The 25891-nt window shown below is 38.7% G+C and overlaps 1 protein-coding gene across 4 annotated transcripts in view; it reads left to right on the top strand.

The window, feature by feature from the left end:
* The window catches only part of LOC110964578 (zinc transporter ZIP11), a 298477-nt gene that overhangs the window by 206343 nt on the left and 66243 nt on the right, over positions 1–25891 (top strand). The gene's annotated exons all lie outside the window — the stretch shown is intronic.

The raw sequence follows: 25891 nt of genomic DNA, 5'->3' as shown, positions 1-25891 counted from the left end.
TTGTAGTCATAGTTACAGTGATGCCGTGACGCTATCTCGCAATGATACCGAAGTCTTTAACAAATCCACTGATCCTGACTATAAGCCGCATCACTGCCAAAATCGAGTCAGTTGTTCCTTGTGTCATTTCTGACCTACCTTGAAAATTTCATCCAAATCCGCTGTTTTTGAATAATGTCGCTAAAAGACAGACAAACAGATGGACAGACAAACAGACAAACGTATACTGATCATCACATAACTCCTCCGTTCCTTGGAGGAGAAACTGCTTGATTAAATTTAGGAACTAAAACTACTTGTTTCATTTAGTAAGAGGTCATGGTTTGGTTAACGCTTTGAATCCAAAAACTTGTTGACGGGTTCGAAAGGAATGTCATCTTTAAAAAAATCTGCCACCACTGCCAGACTGTGAGACTTTAAACAGAAGGGAGTTTTTGCTTCCTTGAACCAATCAAATGTGATATGGGATTCTGTCAGGTAAATGAACTAAATCTCAGTTTAAAATCATGATATTTCATACAAATCACATAACAAAATGTATGTAGTTGCCATGTTTTCCTGTACTGACAGCATTATATTGTTTTGAGGTGACATAATGTTTTTTGTGTTTTGGAAAAGAAATAAGAGAAATTAGACTTTTTATGGCGCAGTAACTATGTAAGTTCATCTGGTTATGGTTGGTTTGCTTCTGAAGTACAATAGGACCTTGTTTTGCAATGAAAAATGATGAAAATGTGACAAGAGTGAAAAATGCCCAGAAACTGTTTGGCATTCAGTGGGGTGAAATTTATGCATTGCAGATGCTGCTTACTTTCATCCTCGTTCAATGATTTCTGCCAGTTTCACTTGCTGGTTGCTGCAGTCTACTGTACGCAACTTTAGAAACTTCAGAAAAAGGTCATAATTTGGGTTAAAATATGTATGTGCATATGCTAAACACAGGGCTATGTTTGTTTTCTATGTTGCTAGGGTGACAAGCCTCATCCTAAGATAAGCCCCGAAAAAATTTAAGCATCTCACAATTTCCTTCCCTGTGAAAATAGTGTTTTGCGCTGTTGACCAATTTAGCTATTACACTTTTGTATGACTGGCCTGCTCTTCCTTCAGTATGCTCCCTTTCTTTTTCTGCCCCATCACTTCCTTACTGCACAAGCTCATACTGCTCCCCAATTCCCTGTCTGTCTTTATTTGCCTCAGTATCTGCTGCTTTCACCCTCAAACAAATCCATTTTTCTACCTCATTTGTTCTCGCACCCACCGATTTGGCACACGTCCTCTCAGAATTTCATTATTAGTTGCGTTAAAATCCGCCTGACCCATCCTTCTGTAGTCATTTGTGACTGACAAAATCTGCAAAGCACCATTCAGGCCATGCAAAGGACCATCAGCTTCTCTATTGCTGATAATGTCAGGAATCAGCGCCTTCCACAGCCTGATTAACCATAATAAATGGAGGGTTGTCACAAAAAATACTAGAGTGATTAATTTTCCCCACATCCTTCCTGTTAGCTTTTGTATTTTTCATGCTAGTCTGTGCATTGTTTAGTGTCCAGACACTGATTTGGTCTTACTATAGCAACAGCAGTGTCTTTGTGGACACAGAATCTGAACTGAGAATGAACAATGTGATCATTCCGCTGGTTTGGACATTGTAGCTGAGAAGATCCGATGAGAAATGACCTTAAACATGACTTCTCTGCCCAAGAGCTGCTCAGTGGCCAAAGGTGGAACACTGTGATTACACTGGGCAGCTCCCAGGTAGCACGCAGTGGGGGTTGTTGTTACTGGATGAATGTGAAGTTTTGGCTGCAGGTGAATAAGGACATGTCTGTTTTGTCAAGTTGAATAAGCTCTGGTATAATTCAAAACTCTCATAGTCCAGTCAAGTGGATGGAGTTATCTAGGTTCCTATGCTGATGGTTTAGTTGTCATCACAGGACACAAATATAGAAAGCACAGCAATTTTCCTCCATCCAAAACAACCTCCACATCATGGTGAAGCCTATGAGAAGGTGAAAAACCAAGTTGGCTCTACGTCAAAAAACCTTATGGAACTTCTCAAAGCTTTTTTAGTTGCCAGGAGTCTCTAAGGTAATACAACTTTTGAAAGAAGAAATAGCTCATAAGTTTCCTTACAACAGAAAAATTCAACTCCTAAGTAATAAGATGCACCTTTCCTCACTTTTTTACAGCTACAGCCTTTTTGGTCTAGTACTCCAAGCAGCCTGCCAAAGCAGAGGGCTTCAGGCAAAAGAAATTGCAGCATCGCCTGGCTAGGACCACAGCAGTCAATCAAATGTGTGTAACTGCACACTCCTTGAGTACTGCAACATGAACATTGTATTTCTTCTGTTTTTGACAGACAGAAGATCTGACATAAGATGCAAAAATGATTATAGCCATAAGACCTATCCAGAGTTATAGAATTGTGTGTCCAAGTTTGGTAAATTGCTGTACAGTGTTTTCGCCGCTGATAAGCTTTCAGATTCATAGATCTGTAACTCAAACTGAAATTCCTGAATTGCAGAATCTTGCTAGTGACAGTTTTAGCATTGAATTACTTTAGCTTTTGTTAAAGTACTAATTGTTTGGGGGATTTTTGCCCACAGCAATAAAGCTATTACAAGTGGGTGAAATATTGCCAATTCAAGGCATGCAGTAGTTTCACAGGAATATTGAGTTCCAAAAACTCCATGTATCGGTGTTCGCCTGACATGCAGTGTGAATTGTGGGATCTGTTATACACAGGTGTCTGCTACAGATACACTGCAAGGTCTATAGACATCTCAAGAATAAATAAAGCAAATAGGACACACCCGACCGTAATTTGATTTGGAGTGACACAGCAAAATTGAATCCGTCTGGTTATGATAGATTTACATGTTTATACATTTGCCAGAAAAGCGAAACCCTTCATCTTGTCATTATAGTATTGGGTGTAGACTGATGGGTCAAAACTTCGAAGATGTAGCTGAGAGTTTTGATGTGTTGTCTATGCAAAGGGTAGCTAGCTCCATCCTTTACCCAGCACATATATACAGAAGTAGAGAGTCTAGCCAAAATATACTGCACAAGAGGAGAAGACACTACCATCAAAACCTAACCATGGAGGACCCAAATTCACGAAGACATCAAACAAGAAATCGACTTCGTGCTTCGTACGGAAGATAAAGGAATCTTTGACTGATCAGTTTGACTTCAAGGTTTATATAGCCTTCTTTTTTTCAAAGAAAAGAAGAAGAAGAAGTTTCAGTCATTTCAAATCCTGTTACAGTACTGTAAAGTTTGAAAACAGTGAAGCAGTCTGAATACTTTCTGATGCAACAGTGTGGTGCAAGAGTTTGGGCATGAAAACTCCAACCTAAGCTTTCATTTGGATTTTTATTTCTGATGTATCTATAAATTTCAGTTTAATGTTCCTTAGAGTTATCCCAGTCGAGTTTATTTTTGCTCCTTATTAATCAGTCATTTCACGTTTAGTTTCTGCCAATACCCCATACCATTTTGCTAGATAAAGCAGAGTTTAATTATTGTTTACTAGCTGTAGTACAACCAGGTGGACCATCCTTAATCCTGGAGTGACCAGAGGACATGGGCACTTCTATGTTGCCAAGCAGAGAGCATTTAGCTCGTACAGGATCACCATGACAAAGTCTTCTGTGAGGCTCAATGACATTTGGTCAGCACATGCCTATTCAATCAAGTCGGGATGAATTAGAATATATCTAATTCCCTATATCCCAGTGTATTTGACAACCATTTCTGCAGCTGCGCCTTGTTAGTATTATCAGCACTTGACTATACATAAGTACATTTTCAAAATTTCAATGATAAGATAAGATAAAATAAGATATACTTTATTGATCCTTAAAAGGAAATTATTTGTAACAGCAGCATGTTAACCTAAGTCTTTAAAATCAAATAATAAGCTGCAGAACACTAGCAGGCTTGGTGGAGGTGGGCTAGCTGTAAAGTCAGGCTGTTATTCTGTTTTCAGTATGTGTGACCCCTTTGGTAGAAGACATTAGTCATTAACCATAACTGCAGCTTTAAATTATAGTTATTTGAGTTTTAATTGCATTTAATCGGAGAGAAGCAAACAAGTAGCAAAATAGAAGCAGGAAAGGTGAATAGGCAAGAATTAAAGTACCAATCACAATAATTCATTGTCATTGGGACTGCGAGTGTTAAGGCATATTTAAATTGGACTAAAATGGTGAAAAGTTGCTGTAAAAATGTTACAATTTGTTCCACTACCTTTGTCATACCACTGCACCTGGGCTATTTTCATTTTTCTTATTCAGTGTTACTCTCTTTCAGTGGAGGACGTCAGGGTAACAGCAGCCATTATGAGTGGATGGTTCTATTGTTGCAGAGTAAATTTGTACCTATGCGGTAATAGTACTAAACCAATCAGTGTTTTGTTGTTTACTATTAGAAAGACACTAGAACAGCTGCTGAGCCAGCTGTTGCTAATGACTACTCAAGGTGATGAAAGATGACAGATGGGAATGGAGGCTGTGTGAGAGATGTGTGGAAGGTCTGGTGTGTTAAGTAGACGTGTTAGTGCGAGAGAGCATGTACACACTGCAGGGTGGCGGATGACCCATTAACCCACAACGGGACATTAGTATTCATGTATTTATTTGAACATATCAAAAAACAAAACTAACAAAAAGGAATAAAATAGTCTGAATGGCTATACAGATGGAAAGGAAAGCACAATGCATTGCACATTTCTCTCTAATAATCGTAAGGGAAGACACTTTGGAAACAGATTACAACACAGTATGCATTCTTTTATGGTAGCATTCCAGCTTTTGTAAGATATATATATATATATATATATATATATATATATATATATATATACATATATATATATATATATATATATATATGCACACATAGCTGTATGTGACTCATAAAGCACTGCAGTCTATAGTTTTATGCAGCTATTGGGACAGTTTTATGCATTGACAACTTCTCTCCTGGAGCATTCATCAATGCTTAATAGCATAGCATACACCATAAGCACAAATGTATGTGGACGCCTTAACAAAGGATTCTTGTTAGGACCAACGGATGTAACATAATAACAACCAAATGGTCAATGTTTTATAAAAATTTCATGTATTTTAGTAAGCAATACGTTTTTGTTTTTTCGATAAAAACTTAAATCAGCACAGGTCACAAAAGGAGGAACAGAAGGCAGGAGATGTTGCTCAAATAACTCTAAAGGACTTCTTACTAAGAGTTATACAACCAAAGAACTCAGATTCAAAATCCTGTGCTGCCTTTCCTGCACTCACGAACTAAACCAAATTTACAGCCCAAAGCAGAAATCCAAACATGTACTTGAACTACAAATTTAATAAAATCGCTTAACAAAACCCGTGCTCTAGCTCATCTTCTAATGACAACCATCCCATACATTCTGCTGAAATCCACTAAATAACAATCTCCCAGAGTGATAGTTTTCCTGAGCTTTTACAAACATATCATCATAATATGCACAGCTTGATTAGAATGCGGCGCTGGAGTAGCGGCCTAATCAGTCAGAGCAGGAAGAACAATGACAGAGAAATTTTCAAAGCAACATCCTGGATGGGGTCCAAGTGCAGCCACTAGTATGTGACTTAAACTTAAACATGCTAATTTACATACAGAACTAGGATAAGATTGATCACTCATAATAAAAAAGAAGTGCATCAGTCCAGGGCCAAGGTTAAGGATGGGGTTAAGGTCAGGGTCTGTATGGCTGTATGTTCTTCCCCAAGAATCTGAGCAGAACATGATCATGGGCCTGGCTTTGTGCAACAGCATATTGTCATGCTGAACAACAAAAAACCCTTCTCTTTATCCTCTGATGAACTGTTTACCTGGTTTTGAATTATTTAATCAAAAGGAGGTTATGTAGCACTGCCAATGTTACATTAAAAGCATGATATATTAAGCAGTTGTTCCCATGACTGAGCATTTCCACTTTCAAACTGCTGTGTACCGATTGTAGTTTTAATTACACTGATTGAGACTTTTGGAGTTTCATACGCCACAAACTGAAGGATCTAATCCTGTCACTTTGCAGGGTGGAACTTCCTGTATCTTCATTCAAAATTGCATACTGGTTCAGAAATATATTATTTTATTATGCCAATATTAGAACTTTTCATTGTGTGGTGGAGAGTAATTTTGCAGTATTTGAGAAGACTAGTGGGTGAGTAGGTGTGCAGTGTGTGAACAACTGTATCTTCATAAGTGCTTGAGTAAATATGTAGAAGGGAAGTTTAAAAAAAAAAAAAAAAATTCCCTTGTGGTGCCCTAGAACAATGGTTGCTACCTTTTCTAACCCAACTGCAACCTATTTTTAAAGATGAAAATATTTTGTAAAGCACAGTAGTCACATAAAAAAATCTAAACAAATCCGGTCCTCAGTATTCTACACTGGTATCCACAATTCAGCCAGTAACTTCTCTGTGACTCTCACCTTCAGAGTCATAGCAAATTCAATCAACAACTCCTTTCCGCTTTGTCATTGAAAACGGATTTTAATCCACTCCTGTGAACTAGACATTGCCTGCACTTCAAATCAATATTCACCAAACTTGCTTGTGCATGTCATTAAAATCGACCCTGACAAGGACCTGCAAGCTGGTATTTGTCACACTGTCTGCACTCAATAACAAAAGTTATCCAATATCACTGTCTTTCATCATTGTTCAGAACCAGAAATTATTTTTCATGCATCGGTTTTGCTGGGAGAAGAAAGAGAGATTCATTTAAATTCTAATGTCCTGCACTGAGATCATTCAACTGGCTACAAATGTCAGCTCGGTAGGCTACGCGGGCAGTCAGAAAATTCTGCAGGTAGAAGATTTTTTTTTTTTCCAAAACTTGTCTTGGGGTTCAAAAAGCCAAACTATTCATCCATTTCAGATGTTATGGGCCCATTAAATGGCCATTAAATGGGCATTATCATCATGGATAGTTCCCATACATACGGGCCAGTAGGGGCCCCTCCACCTTCCAGTGGGCTCACAGCCCATTATATCCTGATTTTAATAGTGCTGCATTATTACTTAGCATCTGAGGAGCTGTGGTTTTGAATATATGAAAAAGTACAGACATCTGCATTTCAAATCTCCTGCATGGGGTCGACATTATATCTGGATTACTTTTTGCTTATCAATAATAATAATAATAATAATAATAATAATGAACTTCCTGGTCTGCTAAAACAAGGTCTCTACTGGCCTTTATGTATAGGAATGCTGTGCAATGATAGTGGCCATTTATTTGGCTGATAATGTCAGAATAGAGCAAACTTTTCCTGTGAGTGAAGCCCCACTGGAAGTTCTTTTGGTCGTATTCCTGGCATTTAATCATTGTGAATATTTTTTTGCCAACCATATTTTTTGTGTTAGCATCTTGGAAGTGACAAAATAACAATTGCTGGTAATTGTTGGTAGTAGAGCCATTACAGTATACGGTGTACATAAATATCTTGAGATGAAGTCGGTTAACCAAGTGGCCTTGAGGTGATACCGTTTCATGCTCTCTTTTAAAAAACAAGATCCAATATTTTTTGTGCTTTTATTTCAAATAGCCATATGCTAACCTTCCTGTGACCCCTCCAAAGTGCTCCTGACCCCCAGGTTAATAACCACTGGTCCACAACATACTTCTATTTGATGAGTTCTTGAAAAAATTTGCATTTTACAATAACATTTGTGTTTCATTCTGACATGTCTTGTCTGATCTTGAGTGCACCGTCTGCACTCTATTTGTAGTGCATACATTCATAAGGAGGAAAAAGCCAGAGGCAATAAACTCAATGTATTCATACAGCGATGGAGTAATTATATGTTGCAAATCAGTTATTGTAAGCAGGTACACTGCTGTTCAAAAGTTTGGGGTCACTTCAAAATGTCCCTATTTCTGAAAGAAAAACTTTTTTTTTTCAATGAAGATAACATTAAATTAATCAGAAATTCAGTCTAGACATGGTTAATGTGGTAAATGACTATTCTAGCTGGAAATGCCTGATTTTTAATGGAATATCTACATAGGGGTACAGCAACCATTTCCAGCAGCCATCACTCCTGTGTTCAAATGGGACATTATGTTAGCCAATCATGATGTCAGGCTAATTGATGATTAGAAAACCCTTGTGTAATTATGTTTGACATGAATAAAAGTGTGAGTTTTCATAGAAAACATGAAATTGTCTGGGTGACCCTAAACTTTTGAATGGTAATGTATGTGTTTATTTTTTTTATTTTTCGGTAAGCCGAGTGGATTTTCTGCCAACATTATAGGATAGATGCAAAATGGCAGGAATGTGTTTCTTTACATTGGTGTAACTCCCCTAAGTGTCACTCACAAAAGCAGAGCTGCTGACAGCAAGGACAGAACTGGGTAGGTGAAGCGTGACACCAAAGAAGATGAGAAGAGGGAGGAGGAGGAGAAGGAGATGATTACTGATGAGCACTGCAGTGAAAAAAAAGTAGAGCGATTTAGGGTCAGCAGGCCAGTACCAAAGAGAGGGATTGAAGAGGATTCACTTTCTTCAGGTAGAAATCACAATCCACATGGGTAGAGAGATGCAGCAGAGGAGAGATGATGACACAAATCTGAATCAGATTGGCAGGATTCAAGATGCAGGTGAGAGAAGGAGGTAAACAGACTGAGTAAGAGTGTGGGTTGCAGAGTGAGTGCAGATGGACAGCAGGTGTCAAAGTGTGTAATTCTTCTTTAAAGTAACGAAAACATAAATGACTGAATCCAGATGTTTATCATCATTATAATATACAAGGCGTCCCAAAAAAATGTATACACACTTTAAATATTTGTAAACTAGGTGTTTATTATAATTCGTTTAATTTTCCAAATGAAGAGTATATTTGCAAAAACAGATAACTCTGTTTGATAAATTTTCAGAAAACTTTTTTTTATTGTTTACTTGAAAAAGAAGTCCCACAAAGGAAAATAGAGTACTGGAAACGTTTCAGCGAAGTCCAAGAAAGTCTGTGCAGCAAGCTACTCGTGAGGTAGGCATTTCAAGATCATCTGTCCATCGCATCATGAAACGTTGTCAATGAAAAAGTTACATTCCAAGATTAGTCCATGCTCTTAATGACGATGATCCAGACCGAAGAGTACAGTATTGCGAGTGGTACTTGGAACGATGTACCAAAAATGCACACTTTCCCACAAAGATTGTGTGGAGTGATGAGGCCAAATTCAAATTAAATGATTCAATTAACTAGACTTCCTTTTATGGGGATACCTAAAAGACAAAGTCTACGCAATGAGACCTACAACAGTCACTGAATTGAGAGCGACCACTGAACGTGAACGCACACAAATATCAAGGGAATTGTTTCATGATGTGTGCTTTTCCATCGCTTCGCGTTGTTGGCAGTGTCTGGACTAGAATGGACATCAGTTTGAGAACAGGCAGTGACAAAACAATAGAATGATGTTTGTAAATTCTTTTACATGTTGAAAATTAAACAAATTATAATAAACAACTAGTTTACAATTATTTAAAGTGTGTATACATTTTTTGGGACACCCTGTATTGTCTGAATGTGTTCCAAGGTCAGCAAAACCATTGAGACTTCCCCTGCAGAATGCTAATCATGTCAATGAAGTGTTTCCTCCCACCTGTAAATCAGAGTAACAGGCTTCACTGCTAGCTGTTTAGAGGAGATTGGAAAATAAGCTTTAATGAGATGTGTCCATATATACAGCAGGCTGAAGCTCCTACAGTGTGTAGGGCAATCAGGCGTGAACTAATCATGACGTCACCCGTTGGTTTCAACGCCGAGAAAATGAAGCCCAGATTTTGCTACTTCCTGGTCACCATTTTGGGTTTTTTGGAGCCAGTGACGTAAACGTACCACCTAACTAAGCATTGTTGTAGACCCTATACACCCTTTCAGGTAAATAGTATTCCCTGATGGCTGTGGCCTCTTTCAGCAGGATACTGCGTTGTGCCACAAAGCAAAAATGCTTCAGGAATGGTTTGAGGACCTCAACAACAAGTTTGAGGTGTTGACTTGGCCTCCAAATTCCCCATGTCTCCATCCAGCATCTGTGAGATGTGCTGGACAAACAAGTCCAATTAATTGGAGGCTCCACCTCGCAACGTACAGGACTTAAAGAATCTAATGATAACATCTTGGTGCCAGATACCACAGTATACCTTAAGGGTTCCAATAGAGTCCATTCCTCGAAGGGTCAGGGCTGTTTTGGCAGCAAAAGGGTGACTGACACAATATTAGGAAGGGGGCAATAATGTTATGCCTGATCAGTGTATGTTTACAAAAAAAAAACATGTCAAAGCTAGTGGAGGTTCAGTGAACCTTTAAGATGCTCTGGCTGAATGCTCCTTTCCTTCATTTGGTTTTGTCAGCCCAACAACATTACAAACATGAAAAACCAACACAAAACAAAGGTTAAATGGCACAGTGATTGAAATAGGCAGTGAAATGTTGTTTCTCATGGGAGCTTTAAAAATAGACATGACTGTAGACTACTGTTTAAACAATATAGCGGTATAAAACAGTAGAAATCTAAGATTGTCGACTGCTTGCAGGTTGCAGTAATAATGTTAATGAACAAATTTGACCTGACACTGCAATGCATCAGTACTCACAGAGTAAAGTGGTTGAATTACCACTGGTAATCTTATAGTCTCAAGACTATAAGATTACAGTATACCCTTGCTAATTACAAAGCCATTAAAGTCTCAAACACAATGATAAGACTGTTTTAAAGAATCCTTCCAGATGATGTTCAAAGCTCTGTGGAATAAGGGAGCTTGGGGGAGTTTCCCCAAGCCAGTTTTACAGGGAATAAACTAAATCTTACTTCTTATTTCAGCCAGCAGAAGATGTACATCAAGGTCCCCAAGTCACACTAAATCATTCTCAAAGAAGCCCTTTACAGCATGTTAAAAGTCTGCAAATGTACAAAGTCCAAAAGTCGCACCGAATCAGAAAAGTTGCTCTTTCCCAGCCATAAACGCTTCATTTAAAGTCTAGGCTTTTCTTCTGTGACTTATTTACATCACGATATAACTCTCATAACTCTTCTGCATAACACCTCAATAGCAGGTAGTTTGGCCACACCCTAAAACAAAGAATGAATGGTTTACCATGTTTTTTTTTTGTTTTTTTTTAAATGTCTATTTGCCTATACTCATAGATCTGGGGTTGCAATGTACCTCATTTTCCTAAGGCCAGCTGACTAATCAGAGCAGATGTTTTAAGAGGGGAACCTCAAAACCTTAATGTTTCAGACCTGAGCAGATGAGCTGCAGAAATGTGCAGTATGAGAAAAAAATTGTATATTTTGAACATGAAAACATGTAAAAAAATATATATATATATCCTAGTAGACCCCAAAAATAAAGTTCTAAACCTTTCTAGGTGCATGATGATATTATCTTTTGGTGGTTTTGTTGCAGAAAAGCCCATAAAAAGATCAAACCAGACACTGTATATAAAAGGTGAATGTATTGACTTGTGATACAATAGTATCAAGTGTCAAGTTTGGAATTTGATTATCACTGTCTAGCTGTTTTGATATCAAATGTGACCAACAAGAGTTGCACAGTAACCTGTCAATCACAAAGTAACTCTACCTTTCTCTGCTTTTTCATCTATTTTACTTAAATTGGGACCTTTATCCACAAAATAACCATCACATTGTAAAAAAGGATGCTTGTAACTCGCAAGTGAGACCATAAACTCATTAGAAAAATGTTTACTGAAGTAACAAATCTAGATTGAAATAGGCCACTCCATGTTATCTGAATTATTTTTAGCAGTAGTGGAGTCACCACCTGCTGGCTGTTAGAAACAATACAGGTTCAATTCAATTCCATGTTAGCTTTACTTTTTAAACCCAAAAGCTACAACCATCTTTTATGTACATCCTCAGTGCAACCTATAGGTTGCTTAATGACCTAACACAGCAAAAATTATAATCATTCTACTAACATGTATATTCTTATCTTAATTTTCTATGTTGCAGAGCCCCAGTGTTTTTTTTGTTTGTTTGTTTTTTTATAAATAAAAACATACATAAGAAAGATGTACTTGTTATGCTGCATGCCACAGGAATGGAAATGGATTTTAGTGTTGACATTTTGACATCCAGCCTGTTGGACCTTTGCTGTGTGTCATTCCTTCACTCTCTTTCCCCTAATTTCCTTGTGGCATTACTGCACCTATCCAACAAAGGCAACAGGGCAGAAAATAAATAAAACACACAAACAAACACACACACACGTTTGTACTTCTATCTTAGTGAGGACATCCATAGGCGTAATGCATTTCCTAGAGCCTTACCCTAACCTTAACCATCACAACTGATTGCCTAAACTTAATCGTTACCCTAACCCTAACCAAACCTCAATTCATACCTGTTCTCTAAAAACAAGTCTTCACCCTCAAACATGGCTGTTTCAAAGTGAGGACCGGCCAAAATGTCCTCACTTTGTAAAAATGTCCTCACTTTGATAGTTAAATGCAGAAAATGGTCCTCACAATGGAGCAAGTACAAGAACACACACACACACACACACACACACACACACACACACACACACACACACACACACACACACACACACAGTGTTTTTCTATCATTGTGGGGACATACCATTGACTCCCATTCATATCTAAACCCCTAACCCTAACCTTAACCCAGACCAAAACAATGCCTAACCCTAAAGAAACGTTTTTGCACTTTTACTTTTTTCAGCAACAGCAACATGGCCAAGAAAACACTGTTTAAACTTGTGGGGACCGAAATGAGGTCTCCACAAGGGACATTTTTTTCGGTTTTCCTACAGTTGTGGGGACATTTGGTCCCCACAAGTATAGCCAGCACACACACATACACACACACACACACACACACAAATGAGCCACACTTACACTGGATGACATGTTCCTTCACCTGCTGAGTAAGCATTTCTGCTCTAGTTAATTTGATGAATAAGTACAAATTGTAAAATTACAAATAATCATCCTGACATGCATACAACAAAACCAACATTTTGTTTTTAATGTGCATCAAATATAAGGTGATGCTGGCAAAACAGATATTTCTGGTACACACACTTTATTTTAAATGTTACACTTTGGTGTCAGGAGATTGTTGTGTTTTGAAGTCCTTGTAGTGACATATAAAATATTGGATTTGCGTAGGGTATGTAATCCTGCTATCTATGATTTTCTGTATTACTTTATGCATTTATTTTAGAGTTTAAATAGAATATGAAACCTATATTAGCTCTGCAAGACTCAAGAATTGACAGTGGCATAAAATTATTTTAGGGCTGCATGTTGGCATAGTGGTTAGCACTTTCGCCTTGCAGCAAGAAGATCCCCGGTTCAAATCCCGGCCTGGGCCTGAGATCTTTCTGCATGGAGTTTGCATGTTCTCCCTGTGCATGTGTGGGTTTTCTCCGGGCACTCCGGCTTCCTCCCACAGTCCAAAAATATGCTGAGGTTAATTGATAACTCTAAATTGCCCGTAAGTGTGAATGTGAGTGTGTTTGTTTGTCTGTATATGTAGCCCTGCGACAGACTGGCGACCTGTCCAGGATGTCCCCTGCCTTCGCCCGAGTCAGCTGGGATAGCCTCCAGCGACCCTAGTGAGGCTAAAGCGGTGTATAGAGAATGGATGGATAAAATTATTTTATGTAAACAACTTTCAGATCGATTTCCATATTTTACAGTCTCTAAAGCAGGGGTGGGCAATTATTTTCTCCATGGGGCCACATAAGAAACAGAAAATGTTGTGGAGGGCTGGGCCAAAAGGCTGAACTCAATTCTGCATAATATTAATTGTATTTCTTTATATAAAAAAAAGCAGTAAATAGCATTGTTTTGACAAGCTGGCAAGATTATATGTTAAAGTTAAGCAATAAAAAAGTGAGGTTGCCTTACAAAAAATGTAATTTATTCACTCCAATTTCCCATTTGTGACTCATATTAGTGAACATTTTCAGTCGCATTCACTCCAAAACACATTTTGAGTTTCATATACTGTTGGAAAGTTGTGTAAAGTTTCTGAGCATTTTAAAGACATGACAATATTGTCTTTGTGCTCCAAACATTAAGCAAGATACATCATATTGAACTGTCACTGAACTGTGATCTTGAGAAAAAGGCTTCCAAATAAAGTGTCCCAGTTCACTGCTGTTTGATACCTTAAAGCTGCTGTCCGGAGTTTCCGTTTGTTTTCAATTTATGTATCATTTTTTAACAAAGCTTAAATGTGTTAGTCTAGTTCGATACTATAATATAAAGTTAGTATAACGCGATATGAAAATTTATTCCTGAGCTCCGCCTTCCTCTCATAGACCCCCATGTTATTCCAAAAAGCGCCGGTCGCTGCCGACCAATCAAGTTCGAGCTTCAGCTTTGTCATGCTGTCAATCAACGGTTACGCGCACAGCAAGCAAGCCCATGCAGAGGTGGGCGAGCTACGCACTACGCAACCGTGCGCACATTTGTTTTGCTTGTGGAGGAGAGAGCATCAGGGCTCAGCAACTTCCAGAAAAGTTAGCAATCCCACGGCTTGTCAGGCCAAGAGACTGCAGGACGTTTTTTGGCTCGGGGTGCTCGCGTCCCTCCCCGACCACGGCCTCCATAGCCCGCCTGACGGCTTCGTTTAGATGCCCGACCTCTGGAGGAAGATGTTGGGGCGTCTGGGACATACTCTTCGTCAGAGGAGTCATGCAATTCTGAGCTCTAGATAGAAATAAATAAACAATGTAACACATATACACGCGTAAATGCACTAAGTTTGATAAACAACGTCATCAAGAGGGATACACGAGTGTAATCACATATTGAAACTTTACTCGTTCGTCCTAGCAGATTCATGTTATTTTGGTATTAGGACAAGTTAGACTCAATACAGCATTCTAACGTAATTCCTTTATTATTTACTAAATGTACTAAATGTAGAAGAGTGGAAAACAGCAAAACAGGCAAGATGCTGCAGCACTCCGGGCACCCCTCTCAGGTACTGCGCGTGCGCACAAATAAAGGGGCGAAATCAGAGGGAGGGAGGGACCAACAGTGTTTTGGGAGACGCTGCGATTCAAACTCCGGACAGCAGCTTTAACATGCCTACATTTGTGGTCTAACTACCTGATTTGGTGTTTTTAAGTTCTTTTTTTCTTGTTCAGTGAGAGAAATCTAATCTCTGCTGGGCTTTAACCAGTGCATCAAAGTCATGTTGAATATCTGAAGTGGAGATGTAAAGCACAGCAGACAGATGATCATTAGTGAGAGAAGATCTATACCTGGATTTTGTAAACTTCATCACTGAAAATGTTTGTTCACAAATGTAGGTAGAGTCAAAGAGAGCCAGCATCTTCTGAGCATGTCTCCTAATGTCGGAAAAGTTCTCCTCCTTGAGAGAAGAGTAGAAATCCAGCAGAGATCCTGACTTAAAGTGCTCTGCCAGTACTACATCAGACTGCAGGTCAGTGAGTTCCAGCTGAACATCACTGGGCGCATTGTCCACACTGCAGATAAAGGGAGAGGATATGTGCATTTCATCCTCCATTGTTCTGAGATCCTCAAATCACCTTGAAAACTCGCTATACAATGCTCCTAACATGAATGAGTACCTGCAGAGGTGATCAGCTGATGGTGTAACTTCTTTCAGGGTTTGCATGAGTGAGAGTGTTGCTGTCCAGTTGGCTTGAAAGAAACTGTATCTTTCTCATGAAAGCTTTCACCAGGGTGTGCATTTCATGAACCAAAAGGCTCTTGCCTTGCAGTTTGGTATTTAGTTCATTCATCAGAGCAGTCACATCAACAGCAAATGTAAAATCTGCCATCTAGTCCTTATCTGGAAGCACTGGGATGTCTTTGCCTTTCTTCTCACAAAACTCTCGACTGTGCTTTCAAGTCCCAAACTTTTTTTAGCACTTTGCCCAGGCTGAGCCATCTGACAGAAGTGTGGTAGCCATGCCACTGTGCTCAGTCTCATGCTCCTCCAGAAGTGTGACAAACTGTCTGATTCAATGCCTGTGCCCTGATGAAGTTTACTACTTTAGTAACAACATCAATAACATGGTTAGTTTTTAGCACTGATTTGCACAACTCATGTTGGTGTATAATACAGTGCCAATTTCTGACCTGGCTCAATTTCAGTCATTTTATCTTGCATACGTTTTAAAAGTCCGACATTTTTTCCTGTAAGATTTGGACAACCGTCCGTGGTGACACCTGCCAGTCTGTCCCATTTCAGTCCCAATGTGTCCATACACTCATTTACCTCTGTGAAGAGATTGCTCCCAGTTGTCCTCCCGTTTAATGACCGCATTGCTGCCACCTCCTCCGTAATCTTGAAGTCTGACGCTACTCCACAGACAAATATGAGTAGCTGGGCTGTGTCGCAGACATCACAGCTCTCGTCCAAAGCCAAGGAGAAAAAGTCAAAACTTGGCACTTCACGTTGCAGCTGTAGCTCCAGATTCCTCGATTCTTCTTGTCACAGTTCACCTGGACGGCGGGACTTGCTCAAATGCTTCTTTTTTTTCAGGGCGTATTAGTGCTGCAGAGTCTACCAGCACTCTTTGACAAACTCCCCCTCCGAGAATGGCTTGCTCTTTTTGGCTATTTTGCAGGATATCACAAAGCTGGTCTTGGTTGCTGCATCCATGGATGCATGAAGCTTGGTAAAAAAAAAAAGCCTTGCTGCTTTTGCTGCTTTTGCAGCTTAGCTAGCAAAGCTTCCAATGTTCACGCTCTTTCAGCATCAGTCAAGTTTTTATATTTCTCCGCGTGCGTCATCTGGTAATGCCGACTCAAATTGTAGTCCTTAAACATGACGATCTGCTCCCCGGAAACTAAACACACGGCTTTACCTCCAACTTCAGTAAATAAATACTTTATGATCCAATTTTTGTTGAAAACCCTACATTCGGCATCTACCTTTCTTTTTTTAGCATGAGCAGACATTTTTGAGGGCTAAAGTCATCTTGTGATAACGACTCAATCATGTGCATGTCTTGATATACGTATTACATCATTATGTACATGAATAAAAAAACAACTTCAGAATAAAAGCAGTGCAGCTTTAGTCCATGAATGATGTGAAATTAGAAAATATGCTTATTTTGTAATTTCCAACTAACCTTGCAGGGGCTGGTCAGAGTCAAGCAAAGGGCCTATGTGGCCCAGGGGCCGTACAATGCCCAGGTCTGCCTTATGGCCTAAGGCCACACATGAAAAACGGTAACTTAGCAGATCTTTCAAAATAAAAGCAGTGCAAGCGTATTGCTTTCATGTATTGTGATGATATATATTTGCAATGACTTTTAATATTTTCCAATGACCTTATATGGGTCAGATGTGGCCAGCGGGACGTACGATGCCCAGGTCTGCTCTAAAGGATGAATCTCAATGGCTTTGGTCTGATCAATTGATTTTCTGTGGTTTGCTTTATTGCCAAATATCTTCAAAATTAGCCTCAGGTTAGATCATCAATACAGATTTTACAATTTGCTCTTTTTGTCCTTGTATTTCAAGTTTAAACACCAAACTGTTTCCTGTATTTATAAGTGCATCACTTTGCACTCACATTAGCCTCACCATTCTTAGCTGACTTTGCTTTGAAGTACCTATTAACACTACTACATCTGACTGCTTTGTAGGGCTGCTCGATTATGGAAAAAAATCATAATCACGATTATTTTGGCCAATATTGAAATCACAATTATTTACACGATTATGCCTTTGAATTTGGAACAGCATTTATTGAACTAGTTTGGAACAGCATTTAGTGAACATTAAATCTGTAAAGGCTGGTCAAACGTCCATGATAATATTAACGATATTAATAAATAAATAACACTACAACAAACTATGGTATATTCTATAAATATAGTCTAGTACAGTGGGTCGTGATTATGAAAAATTAACATGATTTGTTTAATTTTTAGCCAGTTTTCTATCTAGTCTGTTATTTTCATTGCACAACATACTTGTTGAGAATATATTTTTGAAGAAACATTTCATTTGTAAAAGTTGTTTATAAGTTAATATTGATGTAAAGTTAATGAGGTAAATATTTACTTAGAGGAAGACTGTAAATTTCATTTGAATATTTGATTTTAAAGTTGTAAGCACAAAGGAAGACATATTTGACAGCAGCATTACTATTGCAATAACATATCATCAGTAAGCTAAAACCTGTCTCACAACGGTTAAGTTTAAAAAAAAAGGTCAATTAGCTTCTATAACGCTACTCCTCGTTAACTTACGTATCTTTTAACCTGATGTTTGATTTTAAGTCCAGGACCTGTTCTCTTCATTTTTTAAGGTTGTAAGACGAAGATGCAACAACATATGTACAACTGAATATTAATTAACAACGTCAACATTTTATACGTGAGCTCTCTGCTCTGCTCCGCTCCGCTCTGCTCCGACACTTTGAAGGTAGCGATATTTAAGACTTGTACAATCTAGTGTCATCACACTAACCACTTAATCGACACACATTAGGGGGATTCATACTCACCGATAGCCAGGTGTAGTCTTTGCCCGAAACATTGCAGTCTAAACCAGTGATCTCTGCAGCCAGGTTTATGTTGGCAGCATTGTCTGTTGTGATACAGACTAGCTTCTCCTCGTTCAGTCCCCATGCCGCTTAGAGCTTCGTTCAGTCCAGTGACGATGTTTTGCCCCGTATGGTCCTCAGGAATAAATGCCGTTTGGAGACATCTCGCTTTCAAATTGCTATCAGCGTTGATGTAATGAATGGTAAGGCTGATATACGGCTCCATGATGCGGCTACACCAAAGGTCTGATGTGATGGCGAACTCTGCTGCCAATTTTGCTCGGCATTTTTCATACATAGCTGGCAGAACAACTAAAACGGTGACGAGATGGCACAACATAACGCTTATCCAAAGTATTGACCAACTTCTTGAAGCCTTCTCCTTCCACTGTGCTAATGGGGAACATGTCTTTAGCTAAAAAGTATCCAATGTCATCTGTTATTTTTTTGTGCCTTTCGGAACTTGACAGATAAGGAGTTGCACTGTACAGTGCGTCTTTGATAGACGCCTGCGTCGATGTGGGAGTTGTGCTCTTGTGTTTCTGCCTTTTCATGAGTTGGTCATAAATTACCTTATGGTTGAGTTTGAGGTGGTTGAAGAGGTTGGTCGTGTTGCCTTGCGGTGGAGACACCACGTTGAAGCAGATTTTACGAAATATGCGTTTCTGCTCCACATCGTCTTGTTCGAATCCAAAATGTTCCCACACTAACGAAGTGGTTCTGCCTTTTTTATCAACTAAGTGCCACTGTTCAGACTCCCCCTCTGCCATCTTCACGAGTACTTAAATCACCTGGCTGGATCTCCACACACGTGGGGGCAGGGGGTCGCGGTTGAGTTTCGCATGCGCGTCCAATAGCGGAAAACACCAAAGTAATTGTTTTTCGTTGATTACATTAATTTTGAGATCGCCTGGAGCCATAATCGTAATTGTGATTAAAATTCGATTAACTGAGCTGCCCTACTGCTTTGCTCTGTATATGGCCGTGAAACAAACCTGAAAGATTCCACTCATGTAGGTAGTTTGTTCTCCAAGATGTTTACAGCTGACAGGCATTCCATACATTGATAAAGTGTACAGTTCTTTTTCTTTTCATTCCAAGTAGAAATCAATATGCATGTACTTGGAGTACAGTCTTCTCTTTGGAGTGAGTGAATAATGTTAACAAGTACTTCCAGTTTTACATCATCAGGTTGCAAGCAACTTTTTTGAAATTAATGTGGTTTATCCTTTGCTTGAACAAATGGACGAAAAGGTGGTACAAAAGTGGACTAATTACACCTTCACTTTTAAATATTTTATATAAAGCCTGTCTCTGTCATGATTTCTAATTCATCCTGACTGAATAGCCCTAACAGGAAGCAAATGAAAGCACCTACTTATCAGTGCACTTGTGCTTCAGGCCCAGTCTGTGAAGCAGCTATCCGCATCCACACATGCATACGACTCAGCAGCTTAATGGAGGCTCTATTTGTATTTTTCTCTCCAAAGATTTCAATTTGAGTCATGTTGTATGGTTTGTATTGTTACACATTGCTTACTTGTGGTATATATCATTGAGCCTCTGGCCTGTGTCGAACTGACTAACATCATCCTGACTATTTTTGTGCTTTTGCTCAGCTGATTATGAAAAACACTCTGGAAAAAGGAAAAGTTGTTCTATTCAGATCTTGCAGTGAATGATTCACTATACAATTCACTACTTTAGGCTAATTTGGACAGTTGTGGTTCATTGTCTTTGGGTAGGTGTGAAAGATTAGTCATGTTTCGACTAAAATTGTAATGTTTATTAAGAGCCTCAAGTTGATTTGTAATTACATAACTATCAGCATCTTTAGAATCAATAAGTGAAGTTTTTTCTCCAGGTACTAAGTTATTTAGCTGATAATGATAATGATAATTAATTGAGTTCGCCAAACTGCAAAATGCATATCCTAGGTGCATGTCCTTGTCTTTTTGTCCATGCTTGGTAAAACACAGCATTCATTATTTTTCATTCAAAAAAGCTACATCACTTCTAGTCTCTTACTGACGAGTCTTTGATTATACATTCTCGTGAAGTACACAAAGACAGCTGCAGACACGTAGTTGTTGTGATTATATGACTTTCTAGTCTACCTGGAGCTCACTGGGAGGATTCTTTCTCTTTTCTTTGACATTCAGTTCCAAGTAGAGCACAGGCCATTAACAACCCTTTTCCATTTGTCTCTGTTCTGGTCCAGTCTTTAGATTTCTTTCCATGTATATCTACCTCTCTTGGTTTCTGCCTCCATGTCCCCACACCATGATGTTTTTGGTCTTCCTCTGGATCTTTTCCCTTGTGGGTTCCATTTTAAAGCTGTTCTTGCTATATTTGCTTGATCTTTTCTGAAAATATCACCTAGGATACCCTTCTTTCTTTTACTAATTCTGCCGACACAGGTTTTTGATTCTAGACTTCAAGGTTTGTGATATGGTCAAGCCATTTCATGCCAAAGATTTGTCGTAAGCTTTTGATGAATGCTTAGAGTTTCTACACTATGCAAGATGTTACTTTCCAACTTTGTGACCCATATAGCAGCACTGCATTGACATTTCGGTTAAAGATTAGAATTTTCATTTTGCTTCTGATGTGCAGTGGATTGGCATCTACATATTTCGCTCATGCATACCTCCCTTGTAGCAGAGTCACCAGTCCTCTCGCAGACTTGGTGTTTTGACGAAATTTAAAATGCCTCGCAAAACCGGTGCATACAATCACTGACTTTACAATCAACATGACAGGTTTCGCACAAGTAGGGTAAGGAGCTTGACAGGTGTTGAGTTTCCATGACAGACAGCTGGTCAACAGAGTTTACCATTAAACTTTGAAGCTTACTAAACTATGACACGAGTGATAGCATCAACAGATGTATTCAGACACCAAGCAATTTTAAAATGGGGCCAAATTTCGATATGCAATTTAAGTGGTCACTGCCTAGACTGACATCAGTGATTCTCATGCTCGCTGTTGGATGATCAGGTGGATTTCTAGCATCTCCTAAAGCTTGTTTTGTGTTTGACGTGTCCGCGAGGCTGAATTACATCATTTTAGCAGCCACACCCCCTCACATGGTCCTTATCAAGCGGCAAATTTCTGCATTGTCCACCTACAAATTTTTTTAACAACTTACACAGAGATGCATGGAAAACATGGAGGAGGAACAGGAGCTCCTTGCAGCAGAAGTTCAGAAATACAGACATTTATACGATTCATCGCACAGAGATCACCGGGTTATGAACAATTCATGGGGGGGAAGTAAAAACTAACTGCTGAAATGCAATGTAAAATGTTATTTGAAAGTGGTATAAACAATGGCAAACTTCTACTCTAGTGCTGTGGTAGACGTGTGTTGTGTGCGAGTTTGAGTGCAGACGCCAAACAGAGTATGAAAGCCACACACGTTCTCATTTCTGTGCATTATGTTCGTGTGAAAAGCATAATCCATGCTTAACTGGTAGACAAAACTAAGAATTTTTAAGAATATTCAACATAAAAAAGATGCAAGTTAGGGGTGTGTAGGCCTGAAAAAAAGTACAGTTTTTTTTAAATAAGCTATTTTTTTGGCCTCTTTAGCCTTTATTACATAAAGGAGAGAGAGAGAGAGAGAGAGAGAGAGAGAGAGAGAGAGAGAGAGAGAGAGAGAGAGAGAGAGAGAGAGAGAGAGAGAGAGAGAGAGAGAGAGAGAGGAAACATGGGGAGAAGAGTGGTGGAAGGAGTCTGGGTCGGACTGGAACCCATGACCTCCGCATCAGGGACTATAGCCTGTGTTTATAAAACTCCGTCAAATGAGCTGAGCACCAGCTCGACTGTTGAGCAATTTCTGGTGAGCACCAGAAATTTACAGTTGTACTACATAAAAATATGTCCTCAGTCTGACAAAATATTGTACAGCATTTGTTTTTACTATTCAGTAATTATTTCCAGAAACAGCACCACTTTTAAATGGTACTATTACTAAGTGAAGTCAGGGGAAGTTATAAATATTATGCTATTTGTTAGTTTAAGTTTAAGAGAACAAGCAACCCTGACGAGATGAATCAGTGCCAGTGCTTGATCTTGTTCAAAGCTCCGATCACCACAAATACAGACCTCTAATTTGATTCATAGAATATAATGCAATTCATATCACAATGGAATCTTGATTAAAAAAGCTGTTGTGTTGTGTGTATGAGCGGATTGACGGTGAGATTTAGACATGCAAATATCTAGACTGGGCTCTTGAATTGCATTTGTTACGTTTGACTGCTGATGTGTTTACCCACTTGTGGAATGTTTGAGCTGCACATCAGAAAGAAATTAAAATTACAGTGTTGATGCTGCTGTCTGACTTTCCACCCATGCTAATTACCAACCTTGATTTTGAAACAATAGAGTACACAGAACAGGTTGTGAAAAGCCTCAGACAATGCAGTCCTGCTGCCTGACAACAGTTATTGCCAGTGGGTAGAATACCGCTATGTGCTCTCTTTTCAATGAGAGTGTACACACAGCAATTTAGTTTTTATTTATTTATTTCAGACACAGAAACGGTCCATATAAAAACAAACAAAACACCAACAGACAAAAACCAACAACAGTTATAAACCATATAAGCAGTCTCTCCAGTGATTCCAGAGCTCAGAGCTGTACATGACACTGCTCCGCTTTAGATTTATACAAACATTTATAATTTCATTTTGAGACACCATCAGTCTTGTTATAAATCTGTGAATAAAATTTCTTATGACAGCGTTTAATGTAGTCACGTTATTTTGCACAAAAAGGAAACTGGCACTGTTCCAGCGAGGAACCTTCAATAGGAGCCTAAAAGCATCATTGTAGGCAACACGCAGCTTGTTGTATTTAGCTTTAGTGTAGCAGCACCACAAATGCGCAGTGTAAAGTGGTGTGCAGAAAGCTTTAAACAATGCAATTTTAACATTTTCTGTGCAGAATCCAAACTCATAAGATCAATAAGATCAATTTCCCACCCAAAATTGTAGCTTCAAATCACTTCACCAGTCCAAGATGGTAGTGCCCATTTCTGTGATATTTAACTTCACTTTTAGGGAGCTGTCATGACATCAGTCTTTGTATATGCAGTTAAAATGCACAAGAAAATCCTTACTGACATGGTTAGGGGTAGAAAAGACCAGAGTTACAGTAAGTGTCCTCATAGATTTGCACATACTAAAAGAGCCAGCAGTATAGAATTATATCTGAGTCATTTTAAGGCATGACAGGATCATCTGCATGCACCAAAACTTCTAAGTATGTAACTTTGATATACTCAGATGAGCTTTCAGGGGTTTAATCAATGACCAGAGAGGGGATTAAAGAGTGCTGAGGATCCGTGTCATGTTCGCAACTTACGCTTTCAACTTTCTGCTGTTTTTAAGTCATCCAAAAATGTAGGTGAACATGAAACTTTAATTATTGTAGGAGAGTCATTGCCCCCATTACTGTTTTTAATGCTTAATTTTTCTTGCAGTCACCCCTTGTCAGTGGCATCAACTATGATTTTTTCCTTTTTGGATGCTTTTTTTGGAGCAACACTTTTAGATATTTGTGATTATTAAATGAGTAAACACTGCAAAGTGAATGACACATTTTATGGCATCTCTCATGGCATTTCATGAGTACATCTGAGGAATCTGTAGGTAATTTAAACCATTCCCAGTGCACCATCACCATCCCCACCTCTAGGTGATCTCCTTTGAGAAGGTACATGTAAAAAATTAAAACATTGCACTATTTAGTTAGATAATTACTTGACGCTCATTATGAATGTACCCATCATTTCAATTTGTTGGATGATGTTGGGTTTTTTCTGCAATATTTTGCAGAAAATGTAATTTACTGTGTCTGTGTAACCTCCAGCAAAGGTCTTGTGCTAATTAGATTGTCTTGGGCCATTTGTTTTCATGACGTTAACAGATATTATAATGCTGGTAACTGGACTGGCGTAGAGATGAATTAGGGACATAGCTTTTTATTTCAGATGAGAATTGTAGGTCCTTTGCTTTCAGGCTGTAAATTTGCTACAGAGATGCTAATCAGACCTTTAGAGGCATCTGATGTAATCTGTAATAAACTGACTCGTCATTTAAGTTGTTCTTTGATTCAAATATCTTATGGGTAATTGTTGACTGAGTGCTGTGCTTCACACAAAGATTTCCTTAAGGAGCAGAAAATCAAGGAACTGGATGACGAAGTGCATGTTGACTTCATGCATGGCTGACAAATTCGAGGGTTACCTCATGTCAACACTAGCATAACAGGTATTTCAAGGAGGTTAATTAGCTTTATTATTGTAGTTTTGACTGTTTTTGCAGGATGTCCCTCTTGACATATTTCTTGCGCAGTTAAGTATCATCAAGCACCATCTTTTCAATGCTTCCCACTAGGAAAGTGTTTTCACAGAATTCTATGTGAATATGTGACTGTTACCAACCTTTAGAGAGCTGCAAATGTTGACCCAAATTCTCCCCTGCTTCAGTGATCATTAAGTGTACAGATTTGTTCAAAGAAACTGAACTGTGCATTGTGCATCGAATGGCAAAAAAATACCTATTCTGAATGGTCATTGTCACAAGGAGGGTCAAAACCTGCAGTCATCTTGGTTTTTTTCATCATGGGAGGGTTGGTGGTGTTGAATCATGCTGTGAACGGTTGAGAGCATTGTCAACTCTGCTACAAATAGAAAGCTGAAGACTTAAAACTAAAAGTAAACAAAAATTTGAGGTTGAATATTTACCCTCTGAAGCACTAGCAGTTTTCTAGGCATGTCCCAATTTTCTTAACTGGGTTAATTTTTCTCTACAAAATAAAATGCTGCACCTCAGTGGAATTAGTATAATAATGCCTAGAAGTTTCTCTCTCTCTCTCTATCTCTCTCTCTATCTATCTATCTATCTATCTATCTATCTATCTATCTATCTATCTATCTATCTATCTATCTATCTATCTATCTATCTATCTAGCTCACTCTCTATCTTTATCTCACAATTTAAAGTGTAGTTTTGGTTCATTTATTTAACAGAACATCACACTTAATTCAAGGACTGTTGGAAAGTGAAAAATATGATTTTTTTCTGTTTTACAGTTACCCTCTATGATGAAAGGTGGGGTTATTTTAAACATGACCTCAAACCTGCTGAAAGAAAAGTAGTTGGCACCATTTGTGCTTTCACACCTGGTAAAATGCTACATAAAGTGAAGGTGATAATCTTGAGTGTCTGTTTCAGGAAAATTTAAAAAGGTTGGAGCATCATTAGACAATCCA

Source organism: Acanthochromis polyacanthus, chromosome 19 (genome assembly GCF_021347895.1).
Source record: "Acanthochromis polyacanthus isolate Apoly-LR-REF ecotype Palm Island chromosome 19, KAUST_Apoly_ChrSc, whole genome shotgun sequence".
NCBI classification, from domain to species: domain Eukaryota; kingdom Metazoa; phylum Chordata; class Actinopteri; family Pomacentridae; genus Acanthochromis; species Acanthochromis polyacanthus.
The sequence above is the reverse complement of the archived record's forward strand: the minus strand, read 5'-3'. Positions and strand labels throughout refer to the sequence as shown.